This window comes from Sarcophilus harrisii, chromosome 1 (genome assembly GCF_902635505.1).
Source record: "Sarcophilus harrisii chromosome 1, mSarHar1.11, whole genome shotgun sequence".
Classification (NCBI taxonomy): Eukaryota; Metazoa; Chordata; class Mammalia; order Dasyuromorphia; family Dasyuridae; genus Sarcophilus; species Sarcophilus harrisii.
The window spans coordinates 493,897,733-493,925,037 of NC_045426.1; the positions used below are offsets into that span (position 1 = coordinate 493,897,733).

General features: G+C 34.0%; 1 long non-coding RNA gene across 1 annotated transcript in view; it reads right to left on the reverse strand.

The window, feature by feature from the left end:
• The window catches only part of LOC111719073, a 150,972-nt gene that overhangs the window by 63,034 nt on the left and 60,633 nt on the right, over nucleotides 1–27,305 (reverse strand). Inside the window, exon 3 of the long non-coding RNA XR_004230973.1 lies at nucleotides 7,921–7,965. This is a non-coding gene — a long non-coding RNA (uncharacterized LOC111719073). The remainder of the gene's footprint in view (nucleotides 1–7,920; nucleotides 7,966–27,305) is intronic.

Consider the following 27,305-nt stretch of genomic DNA (forward strand, 5'->3'; position numbering starts at 1 on the left):
ATTAAATAGGGACTAATGGGGCTGGCTTACATAAAGATAGTTTGGGGAGTTTCACATCATAAGTAGATGTGGATCGCTGCTTATGGGGAGGCCCTGGTTTGAGATATGAGAATCTAGGAGAAAAGAAGGGATAGGAAATAGATGAAAAGAGAAGTAAGAGGGAACTGAGCACAGGAGATAGCAGGAACAGAAAACAAAAAAGATAAAATGTAAGTTCTTTGAGGTCAAGGGCTGTTTTATTGTTGCCTTGTGTTCTCTGAGCCTGAAACAGAGCCTGTCAAATGGTAGGCACTTAATAAGCCGCTTGGTTGATAGGGATATGCTGATAATGAGATAGACTTTCAAAGAAAGACTTCAAGAAGCAAGATTTTTTTCAATAAATCAAGTTATCCAAGTAGGAAAAAAAAAGAAGAGTGAAAAATATGTTGCTGTTAATCACTGTACCTAAAATACACAATCCATGAAGTGCCTGCTTTAAAAAATAATGCAAAACTTCTACAAGGTCTGATATATATTTAGAACATAGTTAAGTAACAGGAATCTCAAGGCTGGTCATACTGGAAATGAAACATAAATTAAGAGTGAAGTACAGCCAACAGGGCCACCAAAATGGTGATAAAGGTTCTCTATCTCCTTATCAAGTTCACACAGGCCAATCATCAGACGTTAGGAGTGAGGTTAAGGTAGTAGAATACTGTGGGCTGGGAACTTCCAGTGAAGATGACCAAGTGAATTTAAAAGTAGATCAGTCTAATTTCTTTGCATGGCCTCCAGAAAAGATAAAACAAAAGAGAGCCAGAACAAATAAGGAGGAGGAAATAAAGATAGCAATTAAAAATAAATACTTTCATCTCATCTAGATCAACAAAAGGCTTGCTTTTAGGTAAGGAGAGGAGCTCAGTCAGGAGGAGCCTAGATAAAAACAAATGTAGTTTTCAGAAGCCTTCCAGTTTCAATAATCTGAGTGTTCCAACCAGGAAGCCTAAGAGTGGTCAAGTATACCCCAGCAGGGAACAGAAGATGAAGTGCACTAGCAAGGAGGCCCCAAGGTGGTTAACATCTGTGTTTCTCTGGGCCTGATGAGACATAGAGACAGGAACTGGCATCTATCAAAGTAGAAATTCCTACTGAGAGGTCAGACTCTATAACCTAAAGGCTCTCCGTGTTTGTAACAATCAATCTTGAGCCACTTCAGACAAAGTGACTTGAAGGGTTTAGCAATCTATACACAGAAGGTATAGGTGAACCTGGAATCTAGCAGTCCTGCCCAGAATACTCCAGTGAAAGGAGGGCCAGTAAGAGATATCCTGAGAAAATACATGAGGACCAAAATACATCAAGACCAAAAATACATCAGGGCCTTCCACCCCATCCAAGTCTGGAGGAAAAAAGTTTAGCCCTGATAAAAAGTCCTAATTCATCAAGATAGAACTTTGAATAAATTGAAAACACAGAGATATAGAAATTTTGTGGATCCAAGAACATTCACAATGTCCTTTTAGAGATTCAATTTCCCCACCTAAAACTAGATGATAAAACTTCTACTACCTCCCTCACAAAGTTGTTTTGAAAATCAAATGAAATAATACATGCAGAGCAGTTAGTCAATATTAGTATGTATTAATTGTCACAGAAAGTGCTTATAAATACTGCCTTGATACATGGTGGGTCCCAGTCCCCAAGGTTTTGCCAGTAACACTTTAACTGTTCTGGTCCTCAATTTCTAAATCTGCAAAACACTGATGTCAACTGGATGATGCCTGAAGTATTTCCAGTTCTATCCAGCTGTAATTCTATGAATCAATCTCTGAATGAAGACAAATGTTTATAAATTTTCCTTATTACTTTAATCTAGAAAAAAAGGAATGGAAATAACAAAGGAATAAATATCTACAACCAAAATACCATACATGTACCACATACAGCATGAAGAAATGGCTCCTCTGGGGACTCGAGGATTTGTCTGGTAGTCCACATATACAGTAAGGAAATAGAATACCAAGCATTTACAACCTCGCAGAATGAGTGGAAGACCGAAAAATGCTGAGACTTAAGAAATCTGTACAGCATAGTGGAAGGCAGTGTGAAATGGGGGAGAAGATTCGAACTTTGAAATCTATTCAATATTTTCCAATAAGATAGAAAAGCAAGAACATTTTCACTCTTTTAAGTTACTGAAGACAATATAATACAACAAAAAAAGGACAAGACTAGGGATAGAGTCTTGAAATATAGCAAGATGTGAAAAAAATAACTTTTTTTTTTTTTAACAATCTTTGATTTCTGTGGTCAGAAATCTGTGTCTAGAACTGACTTCCCTTGGATGATTTTGCATGCAAAAAGAATACAATTTTGACTCCATAGAGTGCTTCTTTCTTTGCTAACTCTTCCTTTTTTGAAAACATGAAATTAATCAAAAAATTTTCCATAGTAACCCATTTTGATGAAGAGGCTTTGGTTACATAGTTCTTCATTAGAGATATTCGGAAGACATATTAAAACTATTAATAAAAAAATTTATAGCATCCAAAGTTCTTCCTCTTATAGCAAACCCCATGTGGTAGGCATATTAGTGTAAATAGTACTATTCCATTTTACAGATAAGGAAACTGAGACTAAGAAAGAATGACTTGCTTTAGGTTCTGCAACTAAAAGGTGATTGAGGTAGAACTAAAACTCCAGATCTTAAGACCACAACAGCCTCCACAACTAAGAGCTGTCCCCTAAGATAAAAAACTATGTAGTAAATTATTCTAACAATAGTGAATTTTTAAGAATTATTATAAGTTGTTAATATCTTTTAAACATTTGATTTGTTGTATATAATTTGAAAAAGGGATTTGTTTAATACTTAAGTCAATCAACCAACAAATTTTTATCATCTACCTACTCTCCTTTGGAAATTATATAAGTATTAATATATATATGCAAGTCAAAACATGACTGATTCACTGACACAGGCTGCAGTTTACTGGCTTTTTTCCTCCCTAAGAAAGAAGTTTACATGGACTTCAATTTGTTCAGTGCAAGTTGTTCTCATCATAATGAGTACTTACCACAATTTCAGATCCTTATCTGGAAGAAGTACATTTTGTACCATGTTATTCAAGCATTATACCCCTCATGCCAAGATACAAATAAAATTCGATAAGCAGAGATGATGGATGATGGCTATTTTATATGCAGATATACTCCAGAGGAAAGGCCAACTATATTATTACTATCAATTTTCTTTCATGTAGCAATTTAACAGAAGAAGAGGATGCTCCATTCCCCTGCCTTTGGACCATTTAATTACTTGGAGTATTGAAGGGAATGTTCTTGATTTAACCATTGAGTTAGAATCTTAATTCAACTTCAATGGATCTGGTAGTTTATTTTCTTCATGTACCTAAATATTATCCCAGATGACAGTCATCTTTGTTTCCAAATACAAAGCTCCTATAGAAATGTTGGTTCTACAACTGAGTCTTTTATTTAAGTAGGACATGATCTCTGTCTCTCTAGGTCTGTCTCTGTGTGTGTCTGTCTCTGTCTGTCTGTCTGTCTGTCTCTCTCTCTCTCACACACACACACACACACACACACACACACTCCCGAAGATACCATATATTTTTATGATGGCACATAGCAGCCCATTAATCATACGTTAGAATATTTAAATATCCTCTTTCCCTTTGATAACTTTACCTAATTCTCTCCATCCCTTTCCCCAACCAAGATTAATATAATTAACAATATTTCAGAGCAGAGCATTACATGGCCATTATTGAAGAAATAATGTGAGGTCTGTTATAAAAAAAAAATAAAAGCAGACTAAGTCAGCAGTGTTTACTGATTCAGCACCAGATGCATTGGTCTGCAAGTTCAAACTGAACAACAAATTCATTTAAAGATAACAATGAGAAAAAAGAAGGCTTGATAGCATGGGGAAGGGGGTAAGGGAAAAAAGGCAATAATATACTGTCACTTCAAAAGAAATAAGGACAGCTGGCTAAAAGTGGGTGTGCATTTGGGGAATCCTTTTTAGTTGGGGTGGAGAAACTTGCCTCTAAAATATAAACAGTTTCTCATGTGGTAGGTCCCTAACCTAGGCTCAGATGGTGGTTGACTCAGATGGTGGGTTTTCTCACCCTGACATACTAATTCTTCATGAAAGGGAAGGGAGTAAAGAATGAAACATTTCAGTGCTCAAGAGAACTTTGTGATTTCAATAAATAGTTCCTTGTATGTTACTAAAATAAATATTTTAAAATAAAAAGTAAAGTTTAAAACTTAAGGATGTATAAATCTTAAGAATATATATGCCAGGTTAAGTTCTTTACAGTAAGGTTTAAAAATCTACAAGCCCCTTTTTAAGTACAATAGGGCAGGAAGTAGCAAAGTCATAATCAGTAACCTTAGATCTTTTTGAAGTGCAAAAGAAGCAAAGTAACAACCTACTGAGTAAAACTAACATCACACCTCAGAATCAGTCAGTGATGAGAGAAAATCATTAGCAGCATCCTAGTCTTAGCAGAATTTCAAAACCAATTACAAGAGCCAGAAACAAAATACATTTGCAAACAATACTTCATTTTCAAAGAATATGCTTCAAATTATTTCCATATTATTGTATATTTTAAGTGTTTTTTTTTTAAATCAGATGCGGTTCTTGCTCTCCCAGATTCCTGCCAAAGAAAAAGCATTTCCTCTACAGTTAGTCCCCTCTTTTTACCTGATAAGGACCTACATTTTTTCTCTAAATTTTTGACTCAGATACAACAAAAACTATGATATAGGGGAGTTGTCTGAATTTGTCTTACAAAAATCTGTCTTAAGACTAGGTATTTAGGAACACACAGGGTCCACCAGAGGACAGCTCTTGGAGTGGAATCAAAATAATGACTGAGCTCTCTAAAATGACAAATGACACATTTCTAAAATCACAGCCTCGATTATTTGGTGCGAAGGAAAGGGGATGACGTGGGAAAGAAAAAATGCTTCCTTCCATGGATAGCCTTTAGAATGGATTTGTATAAATCTTAACTCTTATTTGATTAATTTGTTATATTTAACTGTAATAGTACAGTATTTTTCTTCTATTACCTTAATAACAATTATCTGGGTGTTTGCATCTTTGTCTTCCTCTCCCTCTAAGTTTCTACCTATCTATACTCACACATGGCGGAAGGGAGAAAGCAGAGGAAAAGGGAGGGAGAAAGTGAAAGGCTAACTTGAAAGGATGAACACTTACAAACTACAGAATCTGAAGGAAAGGCAAATGTTGTACAAAGTTGATATCATCTATCCAGACATTCATGCTTTCAAATCTTCTCTGCCACTTGCTTCCTCCCTTTATCTCTTTCCTACCTCCTCTCCAACCTCCTTCATCCTTATCCCTTCAGTCCTTTCCCCCTCAACATTGCACTCTGAGGAAAAGAGTAAAAACTGAAACCTGGAGAGCTTTTAACTTATTCTGTAGTCTAATAGACTATAGACTGTAGACTATTCAACAGTCAGTCTTCAACGAGAACATTTAACAAGAACCAGGATAGGTGACTTCTTATCAAGCAGAACAAATGAATCTCTCTCCATAGTCAGATTCCACATTCAAGCTTAAAGGACTAATAAAGATTCTTCTGAGTAACTGAACTGCGTTCTAAAAGGTATTCCTAGTGGTCACTGAAAAAAAAAAATTATGCTCATCTTGGGCTTTTAAAAAAATGTTTCTGTTCCACACATCTAGGTCTTAATGCATCATAACAAAGAAGGGAATGTGGTGTTGTCACCTTCGCAACTAGACATAAGTAATTTTTTCCTTAACTACATTAATACAGAATAAAGCAAATAAATACAAAAACTACACACCATATGATTTCAAAGAAAATGATTGACTAGAAAAAAATATTTAAATTATCATCCCAAAACGCTAAGTTAGCTAGCTCCAAACATTGTGATAGTGTTTGCAACATGATGGGTGGTATATGAACTGAAGTAAACAATTCATGGACATGAAATTGTAATTCCATCCATGCATAAGCCAAGCCATGAACTGGGCAACAGGATACAGAAGCCTAGAATTGCCTTTAGGTATACACTAAGGCACAACTGGACTTCTCTACTAACCCTATAGAAATCCAGGAAAGTCTGCTTGAAAATAAGTTAAAGAATAGTTTGAAGAGTCAGAAGCTTAATTATAGGACAATGAAAGCTTGTTCCAAGCCTAAGGGAAGCCTTTTTTAACTCCTTGGGAAATGGAGCATGGTGGAAGGAGGACAGAATGAGGATTGTCCTAACAGGAAGAACACAGGAGCAACAAAAGAAATGTTCTACAATAGTATTTTACTATTGTAGAATATTAGTTTTGTAAAATGTCTTACATGCTTAAAATTTTTAAAGCAAATTTAAATTACAGAATCAATTTTGTTTGAAAATTTAACACAGCAACATGGCTAAGTACAGAAATACAACCTTAAGAGTTCCTGGAATCTAGGAGTAGTTATCAGTGGGGAGGGGAAGGAGTAAAACAAAGGCCAGAACAAAGTAGGGATACAAAGCTGATTTTTTTTTTTTGTTTCTGTTTTTCCAGGGAAAACAGTATAAATAGTTTGTGAATCCTCCTGTTTATATACTGTTCCTTCCTAAATTGATTAAAGCATTGGTTTGTGATGAATTTACACCACAGTGAAAGTCTGACAACTTCAAAATCAACTTCATGTTTGGGCTCTATTCTTTTAGGTGATAAATAGTAGGAAATCGGTGAGGGAATGTCATTTGAAGTCAGCCATTAATCATGAACCAAAATGGGTAAGTACCCCATAAACTGCAATGATCCGTTTCCTATTAGCATCACACAACAGAAGGCAACTTCATTTGCATTAACAATTTTTATGACCTCTGTAAGTAAAGAGGACAAGGTTAGGAAATGGCTTATTTTTTGTGTTATAAATGTTAATTTATAACATTTTATAACAATTTATTATGCCATAAAAAATTCTTTAAGAACCTAAGCTACTGATTGATTCACTAAAGAGCTAAGAACTCAAAAGAAAAAAAAAGACAAAAAAAAATTCTATTTGTAATTTTTCAATGTTTCTTTAATCTTTACAAATGGGATGTATCTTGAGTACACAACAAAACAAAATGGTTTTATTTTTTAAAATTTATTAGATATTAAAAGTGCTTTATGCCCCAAGTTTCAAAATAAGCATATCTTTTGGATTTTTTTTTTAATAAAAAGTAGGTTTCCTCATTCCAAAGGGACAAAAATACATAAAGGAAACAGCTAATCTGACTTTTTGTTAAATAAATGCATCAAAAGAGATATTAAAGAAATTCCCATAAAATATAGTCTACCCTAGCTTTAAAATTTTAAATGATTCATTAATCAGATGTGGCCAAAAAAACATTTCCAGTTAAAAAAAAATCCACTGTAACTCCAGAGAGGATTTATAGCATTCATAACTAGAAATGAACTTAAGGTTTTATCATCTATTCCAATAAAAATCTAAGATATAAAAAAGTAAATTGACTTTACATGGTCATACATTATATAAAGAATATTTAAACCCATTTCCTGTACTATTATGGAGAAGAAAATGGCAAACCACTTCAGTTTCTTTGCCAATAAAATTCAAAATGAAGTCACAAAGAATCAGATTTTAAAAAGCCAGAATAACAAAACTACCAAGACCCAAATCTTTTCTACTCTCTATACTACATTTCAAATAAAGAGAAGTGTAAATGGCAAGACCAAAACAATTAAGGAAAATGAACATTATATGTTATGATAATAATCCTCAACATTCACATGTTGCTATTAGTTTAAAAATGCTTTAATATATTATTTAATTCAACCCTCAAAACAACTCTGTGAAAGTATTATTATCATTTCTATTCTATAAATGTAAAATTGAAGGCTCACAAAGGGTCACTTACCCAAGGGTCATGCAGCAGGAAAGTAACAGATCCTGAACACAAAAGCTGCAATTAAGAAAGGAAGAATTTTTACTAAGATTTAGATGTATGCATGTAAGAAATCTACAGATAAATTTATACATACTAAGTACTTAAGACATTTTTAAAAGCACATCTCTGATCTGAACTAGAACACAAGAACAATAAATACTACTATATTAGTGATGGTTTTTGTTTTATTTTATCATCCAAAATCATACAGAAATGATCACTTTATATACATATACATATGTATGTATATATGTATTGCACATTACTATCTAAGGGTGGGGTGAGGGAAAGAGAGGGACAAAAATTTTTGGAACACAAGATTTTGCAAGGGAGAATGTTGAAAATTATGCATACATTTTGAAAATAAAAGCAAAAAAAATTTTAAATTTTAAAAAAAGAAATGACCACATTATCTTTATATGCTGTTTCTTAAAGATGACACATCAATGGAAATGAGAAGCAAATAAATATGGGAAAAGTTTTTCTGGGGAAAAATTCTAATATAAAATAATCCCTAACTATTCCAAGTTAAATGAGAAATCTGTCTTCTATAGGTTGAATTCAAATCACTATCCCCTATGAATTCCCTCCCAGAGCCGAAATTCCCAGACTTTCTCAGTTCATGGAACTCAGTGATTTTTTTTCACAACTGCTGTAGACCAAAATACATACCTAACAGTTTTATTTAATCAATAGCTATGGGTTTAAAAAAATTTTTTTAATATCTGGCAGTTCAGAAATCATGGTCCTAGAGTACTGAAAAAAAAAAAATTGGCCGAAATAATTACTAAGATGCTCAGATTGCATAGGATCTAGGTATTAGAAAGGAATTTAGAGGTCCTTGAGTACCCCATGTACCTAAACAAGAATCATCAGGACAATATCACTAACAAGTGGTCATCTTTCTTGAATCCAATGAAAGAAAAGCCAACTTCTTCTCCAGGCAGCCCGATAACACTTTTAGGTAGCATTAACTGTTAAAGCGTTTTTCCTTATGTCTAGCCCAATTTTGTAGCTTTCATTTATTGATCCTATTCTGGGGTCAAGTGGAATAAGCTCAAGTCTTCTTCCAAGGATGTTCTTTAAAAACTTGAAATTAGCTTTCATGTTCTCAACTTACATGCAGCATGATGTTTAGGCCCTTCACCATCCTGGATACTCTTTACTTATCATGATCTTTTCTAAAATATTTAAATCTCAGATGTGCTCTGAGCAGGACAGAGTATAACAAACACACTGTCTCTCCTTTTCATACCCAGTACATCCTCTTAATGCAGTCTAAAATCATATACTCTCTATAAGCACTTTTGATCCATATTGAGCTTACCACCAAATTTAGTCATGCTTTCTCTTTCTAATCCCTCTATGCTATAACAGCTCAACAAATTCTTGAAGACTGCTTTTCTATGGCTCCCTAATTTTTCTCTTTTCCAGGCTAGTTGATGCAATAGATAGTGTCAGGCCTGAAATCAAACTCTTGATGAGTTTGAATTTGACCTCAGACATTTACTAACTGTGTGACCCCAGACAAGTTATTTAATGCTGAATGCCTCAGTTTCCTCATCTGTAAAATGAGTTGGAAAAGGAAATGGCAAACTATTCCAGTATCATTTGCCAAGAAAACCCCAAATGGAGTCACAAAGAGCAGGAATGAAATGAGGTCCCTTCTAACTCTGAGGTTCTATGATTCTTTGAAATTTTATTCAATTGAGAGCACTTTTAGAAATAACTCTTTTATGAAGATACAGATTTCCAAGGAAATGATACTCAACCTAGGAAGTCTCCTGTCATCTTCAACAACAACAAATATTTATTGAGTGCTTGCACTAAGTATAAGGAAGTGTGAAGAGTGCTGATAACATAAAAAATAATGTAAAATTCCTGCACTAAGCAAGTTTATACTTTAATTGAAAATAATAATAACCAGTATTTACCTAGTGCTTTAATGTTTCCAAAGTGTTTTACAAACATTATTTCATTTTATTCTGACAACAACCTGGAAGGTTAAGTGCTATTATTACCCCCCATTTTACATTTAAGGAAACTGAGACAAACAGAAGTTGAGTGTCTAAGTGTCTACGGTCATATTTAAATTAATTCCAGACCTAGTGGTCTCTCAAATACCTGAAGGTTGAGATAATATAAAAAGATCAATAATAATAACTAGCAGCATATGAAATATGTCAAAAGTTTAATAAATAATGTATGTTCAAGAAGTCAAATGAAGGAACAATCTCATTGTGGGCTGGGTTAAACTGGGAAAATTTCTTTACATGGGATCTAGGTTTAGCTTTAAAGGTCAGGCAGAGCTTCAATGAACAGAGAGGAATCCGTGTGATCTCAATAACAAAATGAAGTGATATGATCAAAACACATCTGTGAATTCTCCTTTCAGTATTTTGGCCAATATAACATACCAGGATAATTTTGGTTCCCTAATAGCCAATCTTTCATTCTCATTTTTCAACTGTTTCATGTTCTTAAATTTCCTCCTTTTCTAATTTAATAGATGATGGTCATTCTGGCAGTTCTTTCTCTTCTGACATCACTGACGTTTCTTAAAATACATGTTTATTCTCTAGAAAGAAGTGACAATGGACCCTTTCTGGGAGGAGACAAGTATTTCTATTCCTTTTCTAATTCAAGTTAATTTTGAATATCAAATATTTCCAATATTATAGAAGTGGAAGCCATTATAACTACAAAAATGCCAAGGCAGCATTTTAGTCCAAGCCCTCATGGGTATTACAAAGATTTTCTAAATGGTCTCTCTGACCATTATATATCTTATATTATATATCTTCTTATATACTAGATTAATCTTTCTAAAATCAGACTTTCAGCATGCCATTCTACCATTCATAAGAAAAAATATCAGTGGTTCTCCACTGTCCTCCACAATCTAATCCCCATCTATTTATATCTTTAACTTTATCTTCCACTATCCCATTTCAGTCTAACTATTGCACTGTCACTTTCTACCTCCTCTTGCAGTTTCCATTCTAACTTTGGTTAAATCTCTGCCTAATTCAATGTCTGCTCCTTTACAAATATTTTTCTCAACTATGATATCCCATGGGTGATAACTTCCCTCTGCCAATCTGCTGAAATGATTACTGCCGATCCATTTATTTTGCACTAATTCTATGCTTTTTCTCTCTTAATAGGACCATCTTGTATACATCCAAATATAGATATCTGTATATCCAAATGGATTGTATGCTTCCCAAGTGCCTGTATTATTCTCCCTTTAGCCTCATTGCCAAGTGAATAATTGAGTTTTTCTCAAATATTTTCTGACAGAGATATTGCCTCCTATTTTCTCCAACATCTAAAATAACTGTTAGATGCACTTGCATTCATATTAAGTAGTTGTTATTTACAAAGCATTGAGCTAGGGATTGGGGGAGAAAGGAAGATAGTTAAGTTGGTCATCTATTAAGATGAAGAAGGTAATGGCAAACCACTGAAGTATCTTTGCCAAGAAAACCCAAAGGGGTCACAAATAATCAGAAAGGGCTGAAATCTATTGAGATAAGGCTAACTCTTCTTCAATCCCATTTCCTCCAACCACCTCTTCTGTCTCATTTTCAATTTCTCCCATTCTGAAGACATCTTCCCTTAATGCTGCTGTTCTCTCAAGAAATCCTCCCAACAACTTTCCTTATAGCTAAACTACCAGAAAAAATCATGTGTATGTGTTGCTACCTCTTTCACTTTCCATTTATTTCTCAACTCCTTGAAATCTGGCTTTTAACCTCACTACTCTAATGAAAATACCCTTTCCAAGATTACCAGCAATGATTTAGTTGCTAAATATGATGACTTTTCTTTCAAAGAATATATATACAATTTTCAGAGGGGAAGGGGGAGATGAAGGAAGGAGGGAGAAAAAAGTCTCAAAGTTTTACAAAAATTAATGTTGAAAACTATCTTTACATGTAATAAGAAAAATAAAATACTATTGAGAGAGAAAAAAAGAAATAGGATTTTTCTTCAGTTTTAATCTTTCTTAAGCTCTCAAAAGCATTTTATGTAGTGGACCACTCCTTATTCCTAAATAATCCTTCTTCCTTCAGTTTTCCTGTCATTACTCTTTCCTGGGTTTCTTCCTCTCTGTCTGGCCATTTCTTCTCAGTCTTTTCTGCTATATCACTGTCCATCTTCCATTTCTCCTAACTTTGAGTATCTCTCAATATCATGTCTTTAGTCTTTTTTTTCTATTTTCTCTCCACACCCACTCTGTTAAAAGATTTTTATCAGCTCCAATGAGTTCAATGATCATTTCTATGCAGCTGACACTAATGTCTGTATATTCAGTCTTCATCTTTTTCTTGAATTTCACATCACCATCTTCCTACTAGACATCTCTAGCTAGATGGCCCCTTAGCATCTCAAATTCAAAAAAATTCCCAAACAAGACTCATTCTCTTCATCTATTAAGTTTACCCCTTCCAAATTTCCCCGTTTTTGTTGAGTTACTGACATCCTTCCAATAACCTGGGTTATTGGAACCCAAGTCATCCTTGGCCTTTTTCCTCTTCTTCTTTCTCTCATATGCAAAAGTTGTCAAGTTCTATTAATTTTTCCTCCAAGGCATCACTTATTTATAACCACCTCTTCTCTCATATAGCCAACATCCTAGTTTTAGATCCTTGCTAATCTTTGTACTTCCAGTGTCTTGCCTCTATACTTCATAGAGTTACTAAAATAATCTTCCTAAAGCACTTCTTAAAGGCTCCTGTCTCATAATTTTAAAAAATTATGTTTTTTAAAAAAATTTATGTAAATGTTATTATCCTCCCCCTTCTCCAATAAAATATAAATTACCAAAAGACGGACACTGAGATCTTTCTTTTGTTTATTTTTTCTTTACCTCCTCAGAATATAAAAATGCCTTGAAAATAGTAGATCCTTAACAAATGCTTGTTGAACTGAAAGGAATTGGTCTCTGACTTCAAAGAGTGCATAATAGAAGACATTTAAGGAATTATATTGCTGTAGCTATAAAAAAGATGCTGTATAATTTATTAAGTATTAACATATGTGATTATGCCAAGAGGAATTCCTTTTCAAAGAGTATCCTTAGATCCCCACCCCACCCCATCCCTCAAAGAAGGAAATGATGACTTTTAGAATAGGTCAATTGCTTCTAAACAGGTGGAGATATCCAAATTCTACTGGCACAAGGAAACCAAGGACCCCACCCTATCACTAAGGTTAGGGTAGGATGAATGGAAAAGAAGCCAAAGGGCATGACCTTTTACTTCCAAAAAAGACTCATTTAAGTTCAAATGGAGAGGCTTTAAATAACAACATCTTCATTACCATGTTGGAAAAAAATAATTCTCTTAGAAATGAAGGTCACCAAAAACTGGTCAAGTTTGGGAATTAATGGTATAAATGTTTCTGATTCTATAGGTTGCCCTCTAAACAAACCCACACCAGAATTTAAAAGGATTCTGGAGTCACAACTATGCAAAGAAAGAAGGGACATGACCAGTGACACTATTAGGTTAATTAAGTGTTCAGTAAACTCTATTGGCTTTTTCATAATAATTTGTTCTTTTTCCAAAATCTATTCTCATGAGGAAATAAAAAGAAAAAGAAAAAGTTCAGGGTTTGGGAAATTTAAACACCTGTTATTAAATAGATGCTTTAGCAATTTTGTTGAAATAATTCTAAACTGCACCATATTTTGAAAAAATAAATTTTCTCTAACTCAAATAATTTCTAAAATTGTACCTCCTCTAGAAAAATTTTCCTTACTTTAAAAAGATTTAGTGTTAAATTCTCATTACATAAAACTATCATATCTCCCTATACTTCAGATCCTCATCTTTAAAATGAATGTTATTGGTCTAGATGGCTTCTGATCTTCACATCTTGCCCTGGCTGGAAGTATAAAAGCCTGATCCCACTACTGTTCAGGTTGGGAATTTAGATGTTATCCATTTCTAACCTGGATCAATTATCTCCTTAATTAGCCTGGTGGATCTCTTCTTCCCTAGGGCTTAAACTTAAGTGCGGATAATACACGTCAACCACAACTCAGTGCAAAATAGAACTGAGATCAAGAGATCCCAGCCTCCCCTGTAGCTGGATTTACAGGTGTGCACCACAATGCCTGCTGCTTTCATTTCTTCTTTTGAAAATTGTCTTTTTATATTATTTAACCATTTACTTCATTATTGTGAAATGTCTCGTTCTTAGGTATTTGTATCCATTCCATAAATACTATGAAAAACATATCTCCCAACAGATGTTCATTACATTTTCCACCAATTACTGCTTCTAATTCTAGTTGAATTGATTTTGTTTGTGCAAAAGCTTTTTAGTTTTGTGTAATCAATAAACTGTCCAATTTATCTTTTATTATAACCCCTACATTTAAAGTCATTTTTGTTAAGAATCCTTCCCCTAGCCATAGTTATGCAAAGTGTTTTCTGCCATACTACTCTAATTGTTTTTGTGACCTCTTCTATTTAGATCATGTATTATGAAAACTCCCCAGCTTATAAATGTCTTTTCTCAAATGTTATGTCCATAACTAAAAACAATTCTCGAAATGCAGTCTGGCTATGATAGAATAAAGAGGGACTATAGAATAAAGAGGTGCAGTGCTTTTCTTAATGTTATTCAACACTTGCATTATGAGTTTGGATTTTTTTTTTTTTTTTTTTGCTGGAGATAAGGGGGGAAACTAAACCACACCATTAAATTGAACTAGGCCTGAAGATCATTAAAACTAACAGACTGTTAAAGGAAGGAATGGAAGGAGTTTGGAAGAGAAAATAATTCCAACTCAAGAAATGAAATCTTTAAAAAAAAAAAAAAACTTAAATAAACCAAAAAGAAATCAATGACTATGAGACAGCAAAAAAATTTTAGAATAAAATCAAAAGATTGAAAAAATAGAATAAAATGTAAGATAGCCTTACATAAAAAACCAAAAGTCCTACAAAACAAGTCAACGAAAGGCAATTTAAGAATTACTAGAGTCTGAAAACTACTGTAGGAAATGATGAAAGAAAACATTTGAGAGAATTCTGATATGATATGAACTGATGCATAGTAAAGTAAACAAAACCATAAAAACAATTACAACAAAATAAGACTTAAAAGATTTAAGAACTAGTTTTTAAAGTAATATATAAAATTTATTATTACCTTGTTAAAAAGGAAGCAAAATGAAATGTGTTCTATCCTGTGTATAGAAGTGGCTCTTTTTTGGTGTTTAAATTTTTAAAAATCCAATGATAATCAGAACAGTTGTTGAGTCACTGAAATATATATACATAGTACCATTATTCAAATTTATGAAAAAAATCTTTTAAAAATCCAATTGCTCCTCATTTGCTATGAAACTTTTAAGTTTTTGAAAGTGGTTGGTTAAGGATTTCTGAAAACATAATTAAAAGATATCTTTTCCCCACATCAAGAAATTTTAAACATAATAGCACCCCACTGTACATCCAAAGGTATTGATTATAGTTTTTTGTCTTGCTACAATACAGAAAACTAGTTTTTGAAATAGGATATAAATTATTCTTTGTTTTATTTAAAAGAATGGGACAAAATAAGTATATCTTCCCCTAGTGACTCAAAGACTTTCTAAACATATTTTATCAAAATTTTAAAAAGTGAAAGATTAACACAAAGAATCACTTTAAAAACAATACACTTGCATAGACTGTATTTTAGCTGTTGCAGTATTTATGCAGATGTAACAGAAAAAAACTTGAAAACAAAATTTTATCTACTCTAAAAAAAAAAATTCAGTGTATTAAGCCATCTTGGGGAGAGAACAAACAATCATTGATTTTGTTAACAAGTTACCAAAAAATGCTTTATATATAATGGGAAAGTAAATTGTAAAATAAACAGAGATAATTAGAATAATATTGGAAAGAAGTAGGGAAACTGAGACTTGATACCATTCCAGATACATCCTAATATCATGACTAATGGCAAGTAAGAGCCTCAATTTCCACTTCTGCTAAATGGGGATAGTATCATCTACAATACTTACTTTCTTGGATTACTATGAGGAAAATATCCTAAAAAAAATTTGAGTTTCAGTCACAATCAGCCATAGAATGAACAGTGAGATGTCTCTAAAGCTGGCAAAAGAAGCCATCGGTATCTCAGTGACTTTTTGACAACACCATGATCCTGAAGGATCTTTTAAATGTCTATTCCTGCTGTAAAATCATGTGGTTGTTGTTGCTGTTGTTTAGCCAAGTCAGACTCTGTATGAGTCCATACGGAGTTTTCTTGGCAAAGATACTGGAATGGTTTACCATTTTCTTCTCCCGCTGATTTTACAGATAAGAAAACTGAGGCAAGCAGGATAAAGTGATTTTCCCAGAGTCACACAGAGACACTAATAAGTGTCTGAGTTCAGGCCCGGGGCGATATCCATTGCACTATCAGATCATATCTTGTCACTACATTTGGACAATCGTTTTAGGGATTTCCATAAAGCTTCATTCAATGTTTTTCTTTGCTTATTCTCCAAAAGTGCCTTCCTGCCCAGATTAATAACTGATATTGCATTAGATCTTCATTCCATTAGCTTCACATTCTGGTCCCTATTTATGAAAATACTCCATGAGAAAAATAACATCTAGGGCTCTTATCAGTAGGTCACTGTGGCCTACGAATTCACGTAATAATCTGTCTGTGTGTGACAATCAGCCTCTCTGTTAGACCAAACAGACTGATTTTCAGGCACTCTCTCACTCCTCCTGCCACCCCCATCCCCCTAATCCCACTATGAGGCATTGAAGTAATACTGCTGTAGAGTTACCTAAGAGCCAATCACTTATACCTTGGTGTACCTGGGAGGAAAGAAGAAGGAACAGATATTTATTTTTTTTTCTTTTTTTTTTTTTTATTTAATAGCCTTTTATTTACAGGATATATACATGGGTAGCTTTACAGCATTAACAATTGCCAAACCTCTGAAGGAACAGATATTTAAAGGGAAAACTTAAGCTAACTCCTAAGTTTTTCTAGAGCTATTCTCAACCCCATAATTTCAGCATTTTATTAATGGAGTCATCACTTTCACAGTATTTTTAGTAATGTTGAACTTGACCTGCCTTTCACAAAAATGTAGAATCATACTGCGTCAATGAAGAAAGACAAATAAGTGAAGCGGGGGGGCTGTGTTTTTGTTCTCTTTCCTAGGATCCTAAGAAAGAGAATACCAAGTGGTCTTTAATTGTACTAAGCTTAAGTAACCCCAAATAAACATATTAACATTAGGAAAAGTTAATAGAGACCTCTAAATCTCTACAAACATTATATTTACATACAATACTTCCGTAACTAAAGCACTAGACCCAAGTAGTCTTACCTTTCCAGAGAATAGCTGTTTATCTTGCAACTAAAAAGGATAAGGAGACTTTGGGCTGATTTTTTTTCTGAAAGAATCAAAAGGTTCAAAATTTACCTTTATGTTACTGACCTAATCTGATTTAGAGATTTTTTTAGCATAGAAGAAATACTTTATTTTCTTTTTAATTTATAACTTTAGATAGTTGAAGGGTGACCGCAGACATTCCTAATGGAGGTACTCTTTAAGGTAAATTTCCTGAGGCCCCAACTGAAGTTCTGCAATAACAGCAAGCTTCAGCAAGTTCTAATCAGGATAGATCACGTCTCCCAATTAGCTCCAGATAAAGTTCAATTATAAACAAAAATAACTCATATTAATAATTAGGCACCAAAAAATTGAAAGTTAGCTGAGATTATTTTGGAAAGGGAAAATTTCAGAGAATTGAGCCTCTCCAGCAAAGAATGGAGAGGCTAATGAAGTGAAGTGTACTCAAATCTTTACAAAGGGTCACATAAATATATAGAGCATCCTCTTTGTAGTTACTTCTCTCACTATAACTCTCTTAGATAGCTATTGTAAGAGTAATAGCTTTCGTTTACATAGTATATTAATATTTTCAAAGTATTTTGCAGACATCTCAATTCACTATTTATGTACTTTTATTCCCTTATTTTTAAGAATGTTTAGTAAACTGAGTCTCAGACAGATTAAATGACTAGCTCAAACTCACATTCAGGATCAGAGGTCCCTCCTGGATATAGGTCCAATGTTGTTTCTAACTATACCAACCTGCCTCTTCACTAATTTTTCTACTATACTACATATATATGTATATGTATATATATGTAAAGAAATATATATACACACAAAAAAACCCATACAAACATAGTGTTTGCATTTTGTCTCTCAATCAAAATGTGAGTTCCTTGAAGCCAAGAATCCTATTTCTGTCTTTTTCTATTTTCCCTGTGTTTAACACAGTGTCTGACATATAGTGAGCATTTATAGAGTCATTTGCTAACTAAGTGCCTATGTATCCACTGATGCAAGGTTGGAGGGCTAGACATTTTCCCCAATTCTTACAACATCTCAAAAAATGAAATTATGTGGAAAAAATAATGCAATTTAAGCTGTCTCCAAAGTCTAGGACATCAAGAATCTAAATGAGATGACAATTTAATGAACTAGGAACAGCGAAATCTAATTCCTAAATTCTAACATTCTCACTTATTACTCTCTCTCTCTCAGTCTACTACTCTTGCAAACTGACTTATCAAACTCACAGTAAAATTCAACTCTCTCCCTTTTTCCCAGGGGAAAAAAAAACCAAAAGACAAAAAGCTTGCTCAAGCTAGGCTGGCCATGTGACAATGTTCTATGTTGTAACAGAACCAGAGAACTAAGAAATAGGGAGAATTGGGGCAAGACATGGTTTTGGCTATGTGGTATTCCTCGAAGCCTGAGGGAAAGAGACCAGGATCCAGCTGGAGCCAGTTCTGTTCCCACCAAAAGTTACTTGGAGCTGAGCCTGAAATCTGTGAAATGTGAATTGCCCAGCATGAGAGGTTGTTAAGATGGCTTTTAGGTCCAGCATCCAGGGAAGACTACCAAAGGGAGCAAAAAATGATTGCTAAGGAAAGAGAAAAGAAAAAAGACTTGAATTTTCAAAAAATTTCACAAAGAAAAAGATTCAGTTAATGACCTTAAATATAAGCAGATAAACCATCAAAGAAGATATCAATAATAGAAGGAAATATAGGTTCAAGACCCAATAAAAAAGTCCAGAGATGTATGACTATATATTGAAAAGTAAAGGGAAAATGAATCAGTATTTGAAAAGGTAAAGGACCCTAAATATTTGAAAAAAAAAGCATGGAATCACAGTTGGATGACCTTAAATAGTTTAAAATTGAAAGATGAATTGTGAAAACAATGTCATGGCCTGGAATAATTGGCAGAATAGAAAAAATTGAATTTGAATCCATGATGGCAAGTCTCACAAAAGAAACAAAAGAGAATGATTGGGAATGCACACACATACACAGCACATACATATATACCCACACATATATGTGAAAGATAATTAAGAACAAGAGAAGCAAAAAAGAAATAATGTTCAAAGATATGTATGATGATATGTAAACAAATACATACACACAAACCTTTTTTAGTAGAAATAATGATGATAATTCATATTCACATACTACTTTAAAATTTACAAAACACATTATCTATCACCACTCTGAGAAGTAAATAGCATAAATATTAGGGAAGCAGTATGACACAATGGAAAGTAATATATTTGGACTTAGAATTAGTTCACTGTTGAAAAGAGCTACCTCCATTAGAATTGATCATCTTATAATATTGCTGTTGCCGTTGATCTCCTGGTTCTGCTCACTTCATTTAGCATCAGTTCATGTAAATCTCTCCAGGCCTCTCTGAAATCATCCTGCTGGTCGTTTCTTACAGAACAATAATATTCTATAGCATTCATATACCATAACTGATTCAGTCATTCTCCAATTGATGGGAATCCACTCAGTTTCCAGTTTCTTGCCACTACAAAGAGGGCTGCCACAAACATTTTTGCACATGTGGTTTCCCTTTCCCTCATTTAAGATCTCTCTGGGATATAAGCAGTGTTTTTTCTTTACCCCATTTCTTTACAGCCCAATAATGTTAAATTATATTCATGTACCATAATTTATTCAATCATTCCTCAATTGACAGGCATCTCCTTTATTTTCAGTTCTTTGCTATGATAAGAAATGCTGTCTAAATCTTTTTTGTCATATAGGACCTTTTCATCTCTTTAATCTCTTCGGAGCCTTATAGTAACATTTCTGGGCTAAAGGGTACATTTAGAATTCTAATGTAGATTGCTATCATGTCTGTCTTAAATCTTTTTTTTCTCTCTAGGCTAGAGAGTCTCAGTTCCTTCAAGTCATATGACATGAGCTTGAAGCCCTTCATTATCCTGGTTGCCCTCCTGAGGACATTACTCATCTTATCAATGTTCTGCTTAAAATGTAGACCACCCCCATCCCCCCATCCCAAGGAAAGCACAATATTTCAGATGTGATCTAAAGAAGGCAGAGAAAGTAAGGCGATTATCCGCTTCTCCTTAATCCCTGATACTATGACTTTTTTATATAAGCATTTTTGGGTACTTTAGCGGACAAAAAAATCATAGCATCTCAAAGCTGAAAAGGACCTCTGAGGTCATCTACTTTTTCATATTCCTGAACAAGAATGTCCTCTGCAACCTACTCAGTAAGTGGTCATCCAGTCTTTGCTTGAGGGCACTAAGGGTGAGAGCCCAAGTAATTGGGAGGATGGTAGTACCCTCAACAGGAATAGGTAAATTGGGAAGAAGGGAGCTTTTTCAGGGAAAGACTGTGAATTCTATCTTGAGTAGGCTGTTTGAGATGCCTTTGGGCCACCTAGTTCAAGATGTCCAAGAGGCAGTAGGTGTTGTGTGACCTGTTCAAGAAAGGACCTAGGGCTAAATATCTGGATCTGGGAATCATCTGCACAGAAAAGATAATTGAACCCATGGGACCCGATGAGATCACCAAGTGAGATAGCATAAAGTAAGGGGAAAAGACAACCCAGGACTTAGCCTTGGGGGACACTCATGGTTAGTGGATATGATATGGATTTTAGAAATCAGCAAAGAAGACTGAGAAGAAACAGTTGGAAAAACAGAAGAAGAACCAGGACAAAGCAATGTCATGAAAACACAGAAATGAGATGATATCTTGGAGAAGATAATCGACAGTCTGAAAGGCTGCCCAAAGGTCAAGAAGGATGAAGACTGAAAAAAGCCTCAGATTTGGCTATTCATAACATATTCCATGATCTTCTTTCTACCTCTAAATCTATAATACTATGAGTCTTGAAATCAAACTACAAAAATAGAATTTAAATGTGATGACAGTTGCTAATTAAATTAGGTCCTTGAGCATAAGTAAGAACTCAGGTCTCATGATTATAGGGGACAAAGAACAGACACTGAATCTGTTCTGTTACTGTTATAAGGAAACAAGGTGTTGTCAGTAATAACTTATTAAGTACCAGATCACTAAATGGCAAAACTTTGTAAGTTAACTGAAAGGCTTGTTTTATTTTCCTTCATTACTTTAAAAACACAGACTCTACTGTAAGACTAAGAATTTTTATTTTTAAGTATTGCAAATTTATGCCTTAAACTATAATATTCCCCATTTAAATAATTTGCTATAAAAATAACTTTTACACATCCCCCCTCTAGATCTATGATCCCATGTGTCTTCAAATCCACCTACAAATATATATTCTAAAATACACTTGACACATTAAAAAGTAAAGGAATTCAATTTTTAAAAAAACACCGTTTAAAAACATCTGTAAATTGAGCCAACAACAACAAAAAAAGTTTCACCAACTTTGGTGAACAATAGAAAAAATTGTAAGAACAAAAGATAGAGGAAAGGAGATAGAGAAGGAAAAGGATGCCTCCAAAAAAAGCAGGAGAGCCTATTTCCCGTCTCTCTTCCAAGTTATCTTGGAAGTACATAAAATAAAATTGATAGGCTTATATGAGAGGGAGCTTTTCAGTTCCTTGCCCAAACATCTCACATGGAAGGCCTCTTTGGCCCAAAGACCCCAGTGTCACATTGAGGCAGGCCATCAAGAGCATAGTGATTTTACATTAAATATTAACAACAGCCATTGGGTCTGATTTAACTGAAATAAAAGAAAGATGCATGCACATTGGGCTATTCAAAGTGAATAAAATTATCTGTTTTCCCTTTTTAATTAAGAAGCAGCCGATCAACAGAATATGGAAGGAATCCATAGCCAGAGAAATATTGATCTGGGTATGATTCAGTGGGGTGGAGAACCATACACAAAAAGAAAACTGATCTTTTACAGCCATCATACAGACATGTGGGTATCCATACCTACTTTTCTTCCCAAGGAGAGATGAGAGGTTACCTGGGCAACCTCTTGCTTATTCAAGAAAATGCTCTGGACTCTTTTTCAATTAACATAATACAAAGTCATCCTCCTTTTCCTCTTCTCTCCCATCAAAAAAAAAAAAAAAAAAAAAAGGAACTATTGTGTTAAATTGATTTGCATTTAATACATAGAAGGTGCAGCTAGGTGGTACAGGGGGACAGAGTGCTAAACTTAGAGCCAGAAAGATTCATCTCTCCCTGAATTAAAATCTTGCCTTAGACATTTACTAGCTGTGTGACTTAAGACAAGTCATTTCACCCCATTTGCATCAGGTTCCTCATCTGAAAATGAGCTAGAAAAGGAAATGGCAAAACCATTCCAGTACCTTTGCCAAGAAAACCCCAAATGGGGTCACAAAGGTTGAACACAGCCAACACTACATAGAAATGAACTTAAGGGGATTTTAAAGTCCATAAGCTGTTTCTAAACAAACAAAGCCTCTTCCCTTCACCAAACAGCCCTATTTTCAAAGCAAAGATAGTTAACGTTATCTTGTGGTTGGTTCAGAAAACATTCTGAAGAAAAGATAAGTGGCAATGGAAACCTTGGGAGACCAAGGTTGGAGTGGGAATGGGAAGGTATTGAATTAAATCATAATGATATTACTGTTCTGTAAGAAATGACCAACAGGATGATTTCAGAAAGGCCTGGAGAGACTTACACGAACTGATGCTGAGTGAAATGAGCAGGACCAGGAGATCATTATACTTCAACAACAATACTAGATGATGACCAGTTCTGATGGATCAGGCCATCCTCAGCAACGAGATCAACCAAATCATTTCTAATGGAGCAGTAATGAACTGAACTAGCTATACCCAGAAAAAGAACTCTGGGAGATGACTAAAAACCATTATATTGAATTCCCAATCCCTATATTTATGCACACCTGCATTTTTGATTTCCTTCACAAGCTAACTGTACAATAATTCAGAGTATGATTCTTTTTGTACAGCAAAATAATGTTTTGGTCATGTATACTTATTGTGTATCTAAGTTATATTTTAATATATTTAACATCTACTGGTCATCCTGCCATTTAGGGGAGGGGGTGGGGGGGTAAGAGGTGAAAAATTGGAACAAGAGGTTTGGCAATTGTTAATGCTGTAAAGTTACCCATGTATATATCCTGTAAATAAAAGGCTATTAAATTAAAAAAAAAAAAAAGAATGAATGCAAAAATGAAAAATAAAGTTGTAAACATAAAAAAAAAAGAATTAAATCATAATGAAAGCATCAGGCTTGTATTTTAAATGTAAAAATGTTAGAATATAGGTGTTTACAGATAGTAAGATAGTAGGTTTTGAGGTAAGTGTTGAGAGCAATTTGTAAATACTGGAGCAATGGAGTAGGGAAGATTTATTTCAAATGACCACAAAGGCTTGCCCTATGTGCAGGATGATATTTAACATTTACTAAATATCAATAGTGTATATGGTCTTGACAATAATAACATGTACAGCCTCCTATTTTGAGATCCATTCAGATGAAAGTTTCTGAAGAAACACCTTTGTCCACCCACATATGACCTTTCTCAGACTCCCCTATAAAACAAAACAACAGGAAAAATATCCCAGAGTTTTTTTAAAAAATAGCTACATGTAGGGTAAGTTTAATGTAATGGGAGGAATGCCCCTGTCATTCACTGCCCGTGGGATTTGGAACAAATCATTTCACCAGTATGAACTTGTTTTATCATCTGTAAAATGAGGGAGTAGAACTAGATGGGGCAGTTAGGTGGTTCAATGCCTAGAACACAAGGCTGGAGTCAGGAAGTCTTATCTTCCTGAGTTCAAATCCAGTTTCAGACACTTCCTGCAGTGTCTGGGAAAGTCACTTCACTCTGCTTGCTTCGATTTTCTCAACTGTAAAATGAGCTGGAAAAGGAAATGACAAACTACTCCAGCATCTTTGTCAAGAAAATCCCAAATGAGGTTATATAAAGTGTACAACATAACTGAAATAACTATTACAACAAGGATTTTAAGGTCCCTTCAAGTTTCATAATAATGATAATAATAATTAGCATTTTATAGTACTTTAAGGTTTGCAAAGTACTTAACAAATATTGTGTTGTTTTACCCTCACAACTGAGAATTTATCCTCAATTTACCTATGATTAAACAGGTGGCCACAGGCAGAAGTTAAATGACTTAGCTAAAGTCAGATGTCTGTAAATATGAATTCAAGTTTGAATTCATCAGGACTTCTTGACTCTAGGCTTAGAGCTTTATATACTATCTCATCTTGCTGTTCTAAATCTGAGTTTAGGAAGGCAGGCATTTGTACTCATTTTTTTAAAAAAATAGGACACTCAGGACACAAAACAGGGTAAGAAAGCTAATTCTGCTATGTGAAAAAGAGAAATTATATAGGTTTTAAGAGATCCAGGAAAGGCAGCCAAGTTACTTTGTAAAATGGAGAGGTAGGTCAGACCTAACCCCAAGATTTGCATCAAGGTGCTACTGCTTGGTCATCAACTATAATCCAGAAATTAATTTCTTCTATATGGGCTACTATGGCTATTCCTTTTAAATTTAAATAATAGCTGACATTTATAGAATACATTAATATATGAACTATCAACGCTTAAGGGAAATGGTAACTCTCTTTAAAACTTACAGTCTAAGTGAAAAACAAAATGGGACAATAGTTTACTATTGACAATGTTCATTTCAGAATCTAGGATCACTTTCTCTTAGAACTAGAAAATCACACACACACATACACACACACACACACACACACACACACACACACACACTCTTATAGGCCAATCCATTGAATTTATAAATGAGAAAACTGAGGTCTAGATGGGTTAAATGATGTGTTAAACGTCACAGAGCTAGTAAGAGGCAGAGATGGGATGTCTCTCTAGCCTTGTGTCTCTTCTATTTAGAAAGAAAAAGAATCCATTTTTTTTTATTCAACGGGGAAAAAATCTACTAAGGAACACACAAAGAAAAAACTGTCTAATATAATTTATTTTCTTAAAACAATATAAATTTCATCTGTTTGCATAATTATTATCAGAAACAAAATATTATTCATAAAGTATAAAAATCCTAATAAAATTCCCAAATCTAACTGTTCTTTTAAAAAATTATAATCAATTAAGGGAAAAGGCAAGAGACAAATGAGAGATGAGTTCAAGTGCAGCTTGAACTAATTCTGAGACTAAGTTGAAGAATAGGTGCTGAACTATTTAGTGGAGATGCTTATCTCTTAGAAATTCCCTTCACCATTGTGGCAGCCTTTGTTGTAGCTGCAAGAAACTGGAAACTGAATAGATGCCCATCAATTGGAGAATGGCTGAATAAAGTATGGTATATGAATATTATGGAATATTATTGTTCTGTATAAGAACTGATCAACAGGATGATTTCAGGAAATCCTGGAGAGACATACAGGAACCGTTGCTAAGTGAAATGAGCAGAACAAGGAGATCATTATACACGGTAACAACAAGATTATAATGTTTGTGGCAGCCCTTTTTGTAGTGGCTAGAAACTGGAAACTGAATGGATGTCCATCAGTTGGAGAATGGCTGAATAAATTGTGGTATATGAAAATTATGGAATATTACTGTTCTGTAAGAAATGACCAACAGGATGATTTCAGAAAGGCCTGGAGAGACTTACACGAACTGATGCTGAGTGAAATGAGCAGGACCAGGAGATCATTATATACTTCAACAACAATACTAGATGATGACTAGTCCTGATGGATCAGGCCATCCTCAGCAACAAGATCAACCAAATCATTTCTAATGGAGCAGTAATGAACTGAACTAACTATACCCAGAAAAAGAACTCTGGGAGATGACTAAAAACCATTACATTGAATTCCATCCCTATATTTATGCACACCTGCATTTTTGATTTCCTTCACAAGCTAATTGTACAATAATTCAGAGTCTGATTCTTTTTGTACAGCAAAATAACGTTTTGGTCATGTATACTTATTGTGTATCTAATTTATATTTTAATATATTTAACATCTACTGGTCATCCTGCCATCTAGGGGAGGGGGTGGGGGGGGTAAGAGGTGAAAAATTGGAACAAGAGGTTTGGCAATTGTTAATGCTGTAAAGTTACCCATGTATATATCCTGTAAATTAAAGGCTATTAAATAAAAAATAAAAAAAAAAAAAACAAGATTATATGATGATCAATTCCAATAGACGTGACTCTCTTCAACAATGAGATGATTCAGACCAGTTCCAATGATCTTGTGATAAAGAGAGCCATCTACACCCAGAGAGAGAGGACTGTGGGAACTGAGTGTGGACCATAACATAACAGTGTCAATCTTTTTGTTGTTGTTTGCTTGCATTTTATTTTGCTTCTCTCTCTCTCTCTCTTTTTTTTTTTTTTACTGATTTGATTTGATTTTTCCTGTACAACATGATAATTGTATATATGCATGCATATATTTGGATTTAACATATATTTCTACCATGTTTAACATATATTGGACTACTTGCCATCTAGGTGAGAGTGTGGGGGAAGGAGGGAAAATTGGAACTCAAGGTTTTGCAAGGGCTAATGTTGAAGAATTGTCCATGCATATGTTTTGAAAAATAAAAAGTTTTAATTAAAAAAAGAAAATATAAATATCTTTTCCTTTAGAAAATAGACTTGTTTAGGTCATCAACCTCAGGACTAATATGTGAACAATGTGGAAATTTCAGAAATCTTATGGGGTACTTAATATAATTCATGAAAGCATGGTGATAATAAGCTACAGCCATGAGGTCAATACTATTTTGTTTTTTCTTTTAAAAAACTTTCCAATTTATTAAGTATTAAATATGATTTCTATTATCATGTATATAGAATAAAAAATAAGTTTGTACATTTAATTGGGAACCTGTTACATTGTTTTTACTTTGATAAATTCAATATGTAACTTTCAAAAAAACAAAAACCAAACCAAACCAAACCAAACCAAACCAAACCAAAACAAAACAAAACAAAACAAAAGGAATTCCTTTCACCAA